This window comes from Monodon monoceros, unplaced genomic scaffold (genome assembly GCF_005190385.1).
Source record: "Monodon monoceros isolate NGI ecotype Baffin Bay Population unplaced genomic scaffold, NGI_Narwhal_1 Super_Scaffold_16, whole genome shotgun sequence".
Classification (NCBI taxonomy): domain Eukaryota; kingdom Metazoa; phylum Chordata; class Mammalia; order Artiodactyla; family Monodontidae; genus Monodon; species Monodon monoceros.
The window spans coordinates 70147952-70162280 of NW_021703772.1; the positions used below are offsets into that span (position 1 = coordinate 70147952).

The 14329-nt window shown below is 39.1% G+C and overlaps 1 protein-coding gene across 3 annotated transcripts in view; it reads right to left on the bottom strand.

Moving 5' to 3' along the window:
• Positions 1-6011, bottom strand: part of PSMD14 (proteasome 26S subunit, non-ATPase 14) — a 93761-nt gene extending 87750 nt beyond the window's left edge. For 2 of the 3 annotated variants that reach the window (XM_029225629.1, XM_029225630.1), the window contains exon 1: positions 5669-5892. The gene's annotated coding sequence lies outside the window, so the exon portion shown is untranslated. Of the gene's footprint in view, positions 1-5668 lie in introns of all 3 variants that reach the window. The other variant, XM_029225628.1, reaches the window with a different exon arrangement.
• Positions 6012-14329: the final 8318 nt, after the last annotated feature.

Sequence of the window (14329 nt, forward strand, 5' to 3'; positions counted from 1 at the left end):
AAAGATGTAAAAGACTGGAGACATCATCTTTGTAGTCTTTTTTTTAGCTTTCATTGAACACAGTTGAGAATTCAGAATTCTTCATTTTCCTCCCATAATGGCAAAGAGAAAACAGAGAGAGAAAAAAAGTTTCACAATTATTAGAGAATCACAAGGTGAATGTAAAGAAACAAGTAATAGCACTCTAATGATAACAAAATTGACATAAGCACTACTGACATTCAGAACCAAATAATTTCTTATTGTAGGGGGTTATCTTGGGCATTATAGGATGTTTAGCAGCATCCCTGGCCTCTACGCACTGGATGCCACCAGCTGTGATAATCAAAACTGTCTCCGAAGAGGGAACCCTCCTACCCTGTTGGTGGGAATGTAAACTGGTACAGCTGTTATGGAAAACAATATCGAGGTTTCTTAAAAAACTAAAAATAAAGCTACCATATGATCCAGCAATCCCGCTCCTGGGCATATATCCGGAAAAGATGAAAATGCTTAATTAGAAAAGATACATGTACCACAATGTTCACAGCAGCACTATTTACAATAGCCAAGACATGGAAGCAACCCAAGTGTCCATCAACAGACGACTGGTTCAAGAACATATGGTACATATACACAATGGAATATTACTCAGCTATAAAAAAGAATGAAACATTGCCATTTGCAGCAACATAGATGAACCCAGAGATTATCATACTAAATGAAGTAAGTCAGACAGAGAAAGATAAAAATTATATAATACCACTTATATGTGGAATCTAAAAAATAATACAAATAAATCTATGTACAAAACAGAAACAGACTCACATAGAAAACAAACACGGTTACCAAAAGGGAAAGGGGGTGGGGGAGGGATAAATTAGGAGTATGGGATTAACAGTATAAACTACTATACATAAAATAGATAAGCAATACGGATTTGCTGTATAACACAGAGAACAATAGTCAATACCTTGTAATAACCTATAATGGAAAATAATCTGAAAAAATATACTTATATAACTGAATCACTTTGCTGTATACCTGAAACTAACAGAATACTGTAAATCAACTATACTTCAATTTAAAAAAAATGTCTCCAGACATTGCCAAATGTCCCCTAGAAGGGCAAAATCATCCCAGTTCAGAACCACTAATATAAACAAAATCTCAGACCACTGACAATATCCTATATCAATTTTCTCAAACTTAAAAATTAATGACTGTTGGAAACAGTTTGAGAGCTCTTCAAAAAGCTCAACACAGAATTACCACATGACCCAGAAATTCTACTCCTAGGTATATAGCCAAAAGAACTGAAACAGGTATTCAAAACAAGAACATGTACATGCATATTTATAGCATAACTATTCACAACAGCCCAAATGTCCATCAAAGGGGGTAAGGATAAACAAATTCTATATATACATACAATGGAACATATGGAATATTATTCAACTATAAAAAGGAATGAAATACTGATAACTGTTACAACATGGATGAACGTCAAAACATTATGCTATGTGAAAGAAGCCATACACACAAGGTCACATAGTGTATGATTCCATTTACATGAAATATCCAAAATATATAAATCCATAGAGACAAAATGCAGGTTGGTGATTGCCAGGGGCTGAGGGAGGGAATAAAATGGAGAAACTGCTTAATGGGTAAGGGATTTTACTTTAGAAGAATGGAAAATGTTTTGGAACTACATAGAGGGGGTAGTTGCACAACATGAATGTACTAAATGGTACTGAACTGTTCACTTTAAAATGGTTAATTTTGTGTTATGTGAATTTTACCTCGAAAAATTACTTTTTAAAGGATCAATGAGTTGAACAATATATTTCTAAGACCAGAAAGGAAATATGACATTCTCATCCAGTTAGTATTCAACAAGGACTTCATTATACACTATTTTACAACAAGAACCTGTTTTGATAAAGAGATGACATATTCTGTTATCTTTTATGATGTTGATACAGTTGATAAGTGGACAAATGCTGAAGTGTACACAAAGGTGAGTAAAAAGAATGTAGAAATTTAAAAAAATCATTGGATTAACTCTAATTGGTGTTTATAAATCTAAAAATAAAAATGTTTTATAAGCAAAGATGATGGACATCTCCACTTCAACAAAATTATAAGCTTGTTTTAAAAAGTACTGCATCAGGGAAGATGAAAAAGGTCTGGAGATGGATGGTAGTGATGATTGCACAACAATGTGAATGAACTTAATGCCACTGAACTGTATGCCTAAAAATGGTTAAAAATGGTAAATTTTATGATAGGCATATTTTAACACACATACACACATACAAAGTATTGCGAGTGCAAGTAGAACCAAAAGAAAAGATAAGCTGGGGCCTATTAGAGACATATTTAAAATGTGGAACTGATCTTTATAAGATGGGTATGTTCCAGGTTCATGCATGATGGATGACAAGCAGTTAATTACATTCCAACAATGTTGTCCATTTCAGGTACATACACCTTCAAATGAGTTAAAGGTGTAAGAAATTTTAAAAGGTCTACTGGACCCAGATGGTAAATGGTGATGACTGTTTTTCTTGCTATATGAGGTTAAGAGCTATGAATCTGCAATCTAAGTGCCAGGATTCAAATACTGGCTCTAACACGTTTTAGCTCTGTATCCTTGGGTCAGTTTCCTCTCTCAGGCTCAGTTTCCTCATCTGCAAAATAGGGATAATGATAGTATCCACCTCATAGAAGTGTTTAGATAATTAAATAAGATAATGAACATAAACAACATTTAACACAATGCTTGGCACATAGCAAGTAAACAATGAATGCTAGCTGCTGTCATCAGCACCACCATCCTGAGCATAGCTACAGTTCATCCAGCATGGGTTCTTCTTCCCATAGTTTGCCATTTAGTGAATTTCAAAACATGGCATATTTCACAGTACTAAATGAATCACACTGGAGAAGAGGGACTTGCATTTTGCAGAACTTCGCAAAGGGGTTCATAAAAATTAAAAGTGTTACACTAGAACATAAAAGAATACTTCCAGTGCTTAGAAATAAAAGCAACGCAAAACGTCTATGGATCTAAACCAAGTTTTTACACCTATCAAAAGGCAGAGGACTCAACAGCTTATTCATGATATGATTAACTAAAACATTATGAGATAATATGAATAAAGTGTTTATGCCTAATATGTCATACATAATGTTTAGAATCCTAATTGGTAAAAAAAAAGGGCAAAATAAGTATCAGTACTTTCAAAAGCCTGATGATTTTCCACTTCTTCATCTCACAACTGAGCTAACAAAATCATGAAGCCCTTATCTGTTCAGGTTTTTCTACCGTTTCCTAGCTCATTTTTCATTTTTTACTCCTCAACCCATGCTGCAGTTATATACTATTACTTCTCAGATTGATGCTAAATCCTTTACTCCATATTTGTGATCTCACTGTATTTCTAATTCCTCTACTGTCTGATTTGTGGAAAGTAATTAGGAACTTCTTTCTCTCACTTTTTTAAGGGCTTTCTTCAGCGGAAAAAATAGAAAGAGTCAACGTTAAACTTAATTATACAAATAAGGTTTTGAAAGTAAGATTCCCCCTGTTTAGAACAGTGAGGATGGAATTATCATGAATATCTTCTTGTGCTATCTCTTAATTACAGCACTGAAGCAAAATATTTATTAAATACTATCTTGATTATAAGGTGATACGGAAATAGAGCCACTAAGGAATTTAGTGACTTTCACTGAAAGAATTTACAATCTACCTGGGGAGGCATGATATAATCCCATAGAAAAAACATAAAGTGAAAGAACAGTAGTATTGAGCCAGAAAGGCTCTGGAGGCAATCAGACCTAGATTTGAATCCTGGCTTCATCACCTACCCTCTATATGATGTGAACAAGTTACCTTCTCTTAGCCTCTAGACTTCATCTATAAAATGAGAATAATATCTTCCTTGCAAGTCTGTTGTAAGAAAAAAATGCAAAGCACCTAATATAGTGCCTGAAACATTCATAGGTACTCAGTAACTGTTGTTATTGTTATTTATCTTAGAGCCTGGAAAGATTATTTCATCCAATTCTCACTTTACAGATGGGGACACCAAAATATCATAAAACAGAATGAGTGTCAAATGAGTGCAACAAACTGGGTATATGACAAGTTCATGAGTACTAAATCACAAGTATTCAGGTAAGGCTTTCACAGGTAGACAATGACTTATGAAACAAACATTGCTATAAAATTTAAAACAATTAAATAGAAGCACAATTGCTCCTTGTTATTGATTTTCAAACATGGGTTCTGAAATTAGATATTAAACACAAGGGTTACAGACAAGTATAAAAATAGAATAAACCCATGTCAAACAGGTTAAAAATCCAGCTTTTCAATTAGAACAGCAATATAATATTTATCAAGACCCTTGGGGGAAAAAAAAAATCTCCCAAACTCAACAGGTGAGGCTTCATTGAAAGATCATGACTTCAAAACTTCTGCTGGCCAGATGCAATTCTGTCCTGGGACGAATTCAAGACAATATTCAGGCTTCTCACTAAATACCACTTCACTAAACACATCTTGTAGTTAATTCTGAGCCACCATGTATCTTAATCTCTTCCAATGCACAATAACCCATTTAAATGTATATGTTTAAAAGAAACATAATTTAAACTTCAAATGAGCCAGTTGCCAGCTTTATAGGACAAGACTAGAAGGCCACCATTATATTAATCATCTCCACTATAACTGTATTCAGTTCTTTCTTATTTCAACATTATCAGTGGCTATCATCTTGCTTATTCACAAACATTAAGTCAGCAGCACTAAATACTTTTGTGAGCAATGAAAAAAATGATTTTCACTCTAGAAGTACATTTCTTGCTAATTTTTAAAGCCTCTTCCTTGCCTTTCCCAACTTTTGGATACCATTTTAATTTCAAGAATTTTTCCTTAGGTCACTAGGTTTATATTCAAACTCTTTCGAGAAATTTACATTTTTCTTCTTTGCCTGACACAAAGTAGTGCCCCCAGAAAAATTAAGTTCCAAGATGTAACACACAGTAGCAGATTTCTACTTTACTGAAAACAGGAAATGTAATCAATTCATCAACAACTACTCAAGTGGGACGAACTGAAAGTTAAGTTAAAAAGCAGAGCAGGAATAACCATACTTTGTTTTAAAGAGTTTCAAGGTTAAAACACAATGCACCTCTGGGGTTTTGTTTGTTTTTGAAGGCAGTTGAAAACCTAACACTATGAGAAAAGGGGTCAACGCCTAAGGTTAACACAAGTGATAAAGCAAACATACATTCAACGGGAAAGTTAATTTTATTCTCTCGCCCTTGTTTCCTGTCTGGCGGGAAGTTTTTCAACACAGGGGTAAGTTTCAACAGAACACAGACAAACAGAAGCCAAAACTAAGGGTCCTTCTGAAGAGAGAGGAGAGGCTCCCAAGATGTGGTGAATTCAGCGGAGCAGAAACGCTTGGAGGAAGGAGACCACATCCAGACCTAACTTAGTCAGAGACCCGGAGAGACAGCGTGTAGGACGAATAGACCTGGACTCCACCCTCACCGCCCGGGACCCCAGTGGAAACTAGGCTGAGCAACGTGACTCAGGAAAGCAAGGCGCTGGCAGCGGCCTACCGCGGCTGCCTCCGCGGACCTCTGGGGCCTGCGTTCTCCGTCTTACCTGAAGGCGGGCGGAGCAGGAGGCCGCGGTCTGGACCCTTGTCTTCCAGCAGCGGTGACGCAGCGGCGGCGGCGAGAGCGACAGCGACACCAGCAAGCTCCGACTCGGCCGAGCTCTGGCTCCGCGAACCTGCGATGAATCAGCCCGATTCCATTCAAAAGAGTCGCCCAGGCCTCCGCCGCGAAGCACTTCCGGGTTCACTGCGCCGCTTCGGCTTCCGTTTCCCCGACGGCCAATTGAAGACGACTCGGGAGTCGAGCGGGCGTCCCAGGAGGAGCGCCCGGGACAGACAACGCGGGCCGCCTGCTTCAGGCGTCCCGGCTTGGAGGGTGGGGCGGAAGTTAGCGCTAGGGCCGCTCCCGCCTCTCCGACATCCTCCCTTCTCTGCCCGCACCTCTCCCTCCCCAGTTCTGCGCGCCCGGCTGGCGCCGAGATGAAACTGCAGGAATGCGAAGACCGGAACCCCTTTCTTCGTTTTGGTGTTCACCGCGGCCCTACTTCAAAACTAAAAGGTTCACTTGGACTAAGATTAACTTGGTCATCTGAGAAGCAAAATAAAAAAAGGGAGAGGTGTGAAAAGAGTGGAAATCGGTCGGATGTTCTTTTCCATAGTGCAGTCTACCCACCTTCTTGTCTTTACCAATTTGCAAAGGTTGAATTTCAAGGAAAACAAACATTTGCCTAGTGGTAAAACCATCTATTTTAAGCCCAATTTAATTTACAAGGTTTAAGAAATCATATACTCACGTTTCTCCAGGTAATTATCATCACCAATAACGTTTCACCCATTATCTGCTCTGCTAGGTTTTCAGAGAGCAAAACCGCCCAAGAAATAACTATTGACAAGTTTATATCACATTTCTGTTTAGGGCAGCACGTTTACCAAGTCCCTCTCACTTTGTCAGATATGTTCCAAATGACTAGCATCTTTAAAGCATTCCTAAATCAAGAATGGTGATGAATCTACTGGATGGAGGGAAAGGAAGGATTGTGGCATCTGAATCCAAAACTGTTTGAGTGGCACAATTACACAGAATTTCCCACTCAAAGATCTTTATCTAAAAAATACATAAATTATTTCAATCACAGGTAATGTTAATTATATTTGGATCCCTGTCTTTATGTTTTCCCTCAAACCTGTGCCTCCTCCCTTTTTTTTTTTTTTTTTTTTGGTAGATGACCCCATCCTCCATTTAGTTTCCCTAATCAGATCTGAGAATAGACAGACCTTACCTCTGATTTACCTGTTCGCACTGGCCTCCCAATGAAACACCCTGGAAATCACGAAGGGTCTAATCTGTAAATAGCTTTTCCAATCCACCACTCCTCTTTCTCCTTTCTCTTTTTCCAACCTTAACTCAAGCCTTCATTACTCTTTTCCTAAAATACTGCATTAATCTCCTTGATCTCTCTGCCTCCAGTCTGTCTGCCCATAATGCATTCTCCGCTTCATTGGCAAAGGTTCTTTCTGCTATACAAATACAGTCGTGCTCCTTCTTTGCTTAAAATTTCACCAGTGGCTCCTCATCCAATACAGAGGTCAAAAATCTCTCATCTTTGGGCTTCCCTGGTGGCGCAGTGGTTGAGAGTCCGCCTGCTGATGCAGGGGACACGGGTTCGTGCCCCGGTCCGGGAAGATCCCACATGCCGCGGAGCGGCTGGGCCCGTGAGCCATGGCCGCTGAGCCTGCGCGTCCGGAGCCTGTGCTCCGCAACCGGAGAGGCCACAACAGTGAGCGGCTCGCATACCAAAAAAAAAAAAAAAACCTCTCATCTTTGTTTGAAGCACGAATGTGATGTCCATAAGGACTTTGAAAAACTCTGACATATTTCAGGGAATCTAAGTAATATGCATGCTTAGGATTGTGTGAATGCCTAGGGCTGTGTAAATGCTCAGGAAAGACCTGAGAAGGCTCTAAGCTCTCACCTCTGGCTAACCTTGAGGCTCTACACAAGCAAGAAATGAATACAAAAATAGAGTTGTATACTCCCTGGCTGATTGTTGAAGTCACGCCCCAACACACATACTAAGCCCCTCCACAAAGACTAGGAAACATATTGGTTGAAGACATTTAAGGAAATCCCTGTCCAGTCATCAGATGACCACTAAGCTAACTGAGCAAAGACATCAGTGGTTATGCACAACAAGGAATACAGACTTTAAGGAATGAATTCAGAAAATTCACTAAATCAACAATAACTACAACAAACAAAAACAGCAAAAACCCTGGGGAGAGGGTAGAATATGATTTCCAGAGTGGCCACACTGTATTATTCAAAATGTCCAGTTCTCAAAATACAAAAGTTTAAAAGGATGATACATGCAAAGAAATAAGAATGTATGGCCTGTACACAGGAGAAAAAGCAATCAATAGAAAATATTTCTGAGGAAGCACATATTACATAAAGACTTTAAGATATTTTAAATATGTTCACAAAGCTAAAGGAAACCATGTCTAAAGAACTAAAGGAAAGTATGATGAGAATGTTTCACCAAATAAGTAACATTAATAACGAAATTGTTTTGAAAAAAAAAGAAACAAAAATTCTGGAGTTGAAAAGTATAATAACTGAAGTGAAAAATAAGAAGGGCTCAACACCTTGAGGAAACTGAGGATATGAAAACACAGGATACTGACCCCAGATAACTGAGGTACATATCAAAGGAATGATTTCAGTGAACCTAGACTCCTGCATCTTCCCATACATAGAAAAGTGCTAAATTCCTTAACTTGGGATACCTGGTTTTATTTAATTAACAGTAATCTTTTGATGTTCGAACTACCTGCCCTTTGTTCCTATATATCCTAGCTCCTATATATCCTAGCTCCTAACTCCTATATATCCTAGCTCCCTCCTCGCCCCCTCAGAGCAGTTCTCTCAGGGGTACTTGAGATGCTACCTCCTGGGCTTGAAGGCTTAAAAATTCCTGCCAAATAAAACATAACTCTCAAAAAAAAAAAAAAAAAAAAGGGCTCAACAGCAGACTTGAGCTAACAGAAGAAAGAACCAGCAAATTTGAATATATGTCACTTGAGATTATCCAGTCTGGGTACCAGAAAAAAAGAAAAAGAATAAATATGCATGAACAGAGCCCCAGAGGGCTGTCACACACAATCAAGCATACCATGTATAACTGGAGTTCTAGAGAGGAGAAATATAAAAGGAAAGGAATAACATTTGAAGGAATAATGGTCAAAAACTTCCCAAATTTGATGAAAAACATTAATCCACACATCTAAGAAGCTTAATAAATTCCAAGTGGGAAAAACTCAAAGAAATACACACCTGGACACATTATAATTAACCTGTTGAAAGCCAAAGTCAAGAAGAGAATCTTAAAAGTGTCAAGAGGGCTTCCCTGGTGCCGCAGTGGTTGAGAGTCCGCCTGCCGATGCAGGGGACGCGGGTTCGTGTCCCGGTCCGGGAAGATCCCACATGCCGTGGAGCGGCTGGGCCCGTGAGCCATGGCCGTTGAGCCTGCGCATCCGGAGCCTGTGCTCCGCAACGGGAGAGGCCACAACAGTGAGAGGCTCACATACCGCAAAAAAAAAAAAAAAAAAAAGTGTCAAGAGAGAAGCTACTCATCACATAATCCTAAATAAGATTCACAACCAAAGCTATGGAAGCAGAAAGCAGTAAGATGACATAGGCAAAATGCTGAAAGAAAAACACTGTCAACCAAGAATTCTATACCTAGGAAAGCTGTCCTTCAAAAATGAAGGAGAAATTAGTACATTCCAAAATATATGCATAAACAAAAATAAAGAGAATTTGTCACTGGGAAACTTGCCATACAAGAAATTCTAAAGGGAGTCCTTCAGGCTGAAACGAAAAGAAACTAGACAATAACTCAAATCCACATGAAGGAATAAAGGAAACTTGTAAAGGTAACTATATAAGTAATTATAAAAGACAGTATAAATATATTTTTTGTTCATAATCCTTTTTTCTCCTATTTGACTTAAAATACAGCTGTATAAAGCAATAATTATAAGTCTGTGTTGCTAGACATATTATGTATACAGATCTAATTTGTATCACAACTGTAGCACAAAGGTGGGGGAGGGAATGAAGCTATATAGTAGCAAAGTTTTGTATACTATTGAAATTAAATTAGTATTAATCCAAGCTATGTTGTTCTACATTGGTAATTGTAATCCCCAGAGCAACCACTAAGAAAGTAATCAAAAAATATATAATAAAAGAAATAACAAGGTAATTAAAATGGTACACTAGAAAATGTAATAGATATTTAACACAAAAGGCAGCAGTAATAGAGAAATAGAAGAACAGAAAAACATATGACATTTAGAAAGCAAATAGCAAAATGGCAAGTTTAAATACTACCTTATCAGTAATTACATTAAATGTAAATGGATTAGGGAATTCCCTGGCAGTCCAGTGGTTAGGACCCCGTGTGCCGTCACTGCCAAGGGCCCAGGTTCAATCCCTGGTAGGGAAACTAAAATCACACAAGTCAAGCAGTGTGGCAAATAAATAAATAAATAAATAAATGTAAAAGAATTAAATATTCCAATTAAAAGGCAGAGATTGGGCTTCCCTGGTGGTGCAGTGGTTGAGAGTCTGCCTGCTGATGCAGGGGACATGGGTTCGTGCCCCGGTCCGGGAAGATCCCACATGCCACGGAGTGGCTGGGCCCGTGAGTCATGGCCACTGAGCCCGCGCGTCTGGAGCCTGTGCTCCACAACGGGAGAGGCCACAGCAGTGAGAGGCCCACGTACCGCAAAAAAAAAAAAAAAAAGCCAGAGATTCACAGAATGGGTTAAAAAAAAACCCAACTATATGCAATCTACAAGAGACACATTTTAGATTTAAAGACACAAATATTTTGAAACTATAAGGATGAAAAATATATATACCATGCAAACAGTAACTAAAATGGTATGACCACTTTGAAAATTGTTCTGGCATTTTTAAATAATAAAGTTAAAAATACAATTACCAGGGACATTGGTTCAAGATGGTGGAGTAGAAGGACATGCGCTCACTCCCTCTTGCAAGACCACCAGAATCACAACTAACTGCTGAACAATCATTGACAGGAAGACACTGGAACTCACCAAAAAGATACCCCACATCCAAAGACAAAGGAGAAGCTGCAATGAGACAGCAGGAGGGGCACAATCACAATAAAATTAAATCCCATGACTGCTGGGTGGGTGACTCACAAACTGGAGAACACTTGTACCACAGAAATCCACCCACTGGAATGAAGGTTCTGAGCCCCACATCAGGCTTCCCAACCTGGGGGTCCGGCAACGGGAGGAGAAATTCCCAGAGAATCAGACTTTGAAGGCTAGCAGGATTTGATGGCAGGACTTCAATAGGACTGGAGGAAACAGAGACTCCACTCTTGGAGGGCACACACAAAGTACTGTGTGCATCAGCACCCAGGGAAAGGAGCAGTGACCCGATAAGAGACTGAACCAGACCTACCTGCTGGTGTTGGAGGGTCTCCTGCAGAGGTGGGGGGTGGCTGGGTCCCACCGTGGGGACGGGGACACTGGCAGCGGAAGTTCTGGGAAGTACTCCTTGGTGTGAGCCCTCCCGGAGTCTGCCATTCGCCCCACCAGACAGCCAGGTAGGCTCCAGTCCTGGGTCACCTCAGGCCAAACAATCAACAGGGAGGGAATCCAGCCCCACCAATCAGCAGACAAGTGGATTAAAGTTTTACTGAGCTCTGTTCACCAGAGCAACACCCAGCTCTACCCACCACCACTCCCTCCCATCAGGAAGCTTGCACAAGCCTCTTAGATAGCCTCATCCACCAGAAGGCAGACAGCAGAAGCAAGAAGAACTACAATCCTGCAGGATGTGGTAGGGAAACCACATTCACTGAAAGACAGACAAAATGAAAAGGCAGAGGACTATGTACCAGCTGAAGGAACATGATAAAACCCCAGAAAAAAAACTAAACGAAATGGACATAGACAACCTTCCAGAAAAAGAATTCAGAATAATGATAGTGAAGATAATCTAGGACCTTGGAAAAAGAATGGAGGAAAAGATTGAGAAGATGCAAGAAGTGTTTAACAAAGACCTAGAATAATTAAAGAACAAACACCTAGAAGAATTAAAAAACAAACAAACAGAGATTAACAATACAAAAACTGAAATAAAAAATACACTAGAAGGAATCAATAGCAGAAAAACTGAGGCAAAAGAACAGAAAAGTGACCTGGAAGACAGAATGGTGGAATTCACTGCTGCTGAACAAAATTAAGAAAAAAGAATAAAAAGAAATGAAGACAGTCTAAGAGACCTCTGGGAAAACATTAAATGCAACAACATTAGCATTATAGGGGTCCCAGAAGGAGAAGAGAGAGAGAAAGGACCCGAGAAAATATTTGAAGAGATTATAGTCGAAAACGTCCCTAACATGGGAAAGGAAACAGCCACCCAAGTCCAGGAAGCACAGAGAGTCCCAGGCAGCATAAGCCCAAGGAGAAACACCCCAAGACACATAGTAATTAAACTGACAAAAATTAAAGACAAAGGGGCTTCCCTGGTGGCGCAGTGGTTGAGAGTCCGCCTGCCGATGCCGGGGACACAGGTTCGTGCCCCAGTCCAGGAAGATCCCATGTGCTGCGGAGCGGCTGGGCCCGTGAGCCATGGCTGCTGAGCCTGCACGTCTGGAACCTGTGCTCCGCAACGGGAGAGGCCACAACAGTGAGAGGCCCACGTACCGCAAAAAAAAAAAAAGAAAAAAAAAAAGACAAAGAAAAATTATTGAAAGCAACAAGGGAAAAACAACAAATAATATACAAGGGAACTCCCACGAGGTTAACAGCTGAATTCTCAGCAGAAAATCTACAAGCCAGAAAGGAGTGGCACAATATATTTTAAATGATGAAAGGGAAGAACCCACACCAAGATTACAGTACCCGGCAAGGATCTCATTCAGATTCGATGGAGAAATCGAAAGCTTTACAGACAAGCAAAAGCTAAGAGAATTCAGCACCACCAAACCAGCTCTACAACAAATGCTAAAGGAACTTCTCTATGTGGGAAACACAAGAGAAGAAAACGACCTACAAAAAAAAACCCATAACAATTAAGAAAATGGTAACAGGAACATACATTTCGATAATTATCTTAAACATGAATGGATTAAATGCTCCAGTGAAAAGACACAGGCTCGATGAATGGATACAAAAATAAGACCAATATATATGCTGTCTACAAGTGACCCACTTCAGACCTAGGGAAACATACAAACTGAAAGTGAGGGGATAGAAAAATATACTCCATGCGAATGGAAACCAAAAGAAAGCTGGAGTAGCAATACTCATATCAGATAAAATAGACTTTAAAATAGAGAATGTAACAAGAGACATAGAAGGACACTACATAATGATCAAGGGATCAATCCAAGAAGAAGATATAACAATTATAAATAATATGCACCCAACATAGGAGCACCTCAATACATAAGGAAACTGCTAACAGCTATAAAAGAGGGAATCGGCAGTAACACAATAATAGTGGGGGACTTTAACACCTCACTTAACCAATGGACAGATCATCCAGACAGAAAATTAATAAGGAAACACAAGCTTTAAATGACACAATAGACCAGATAGATTTGATTGATATTTACAGGACATTCCATCCAAAAACAGCAGATTACACTTTCTTCCCAAATGCACACAGAACATCCTCCAGGATAGATCACATCTTGGGTCACAAATCAAGCCTCGGTAAATTTAAGAAAATTGAAATCATATCAACCAACTTTTCCGACCACAATGCTACAAGATTAGAAATCAATTACAGGGGAAAAAAACGTAAAAGCACAAAAATATGGAGGCTAAACAACACGTTACTAAATAACCAAGAGATCACTGAAGAAATCAAAGAGGAAATCAAAAAATACCTAGAGACAAATCACAACGAAAACACGATGATCCAAAACCTATGGGATGCAGCAAAAGCAGTTCTAAGAAGGAAGTTTACAGCAATACAATGCTACCTCAAGAAACAAGAAAAATCTCAAATAAACAATCTAACCTTACACCTAAAGGAACTAGAGAAAGAAAAACAAACAAAACCCAAAGTTAGTAGACGGAAAGAAATCATTAAGATTAGAGCAGAAATAAATGAAATAGAAACAAAGAAAACAATAGCAAAGATCAATAAAACTAAACGCTGGTTCTTTGAGAAAATAAACAAAATTGATAAACCTTTAGCCAAACTCATCAAGAAAAAGAGGGAGAGGACTCAAATCAATAAAATTAGAAATGAAAAACGAGAAGTTACAACGGACACCACAGAAATACAAAGCATCATAAGAGACTACTATAAGCAACGCTATGCCAATAAAATGGACAACCTGGAAGAAATGGACAAATTCTTAGAAAGATATAACCTTCCAAGACTGAACCAGGAAGAAATAGAAAATATGATCAGACCAATAACAAGTAATGAAATTGAAACTTGTGATTAAAATCTTCCAACAAACAAAAGACCAGGACCAGATGGCTTCACAGGTGAATTCTATCAAATATTTAGAGAAAAGCTAACACCCATCCTTTTCAAACTCTTCCAAAAAATTGCAGAGGAAGTAACACTCCCAAACCCATTCTATGAGGGCACCATCACCCTGATACCAGAACCAGACAAAGATACTACAAAAAAA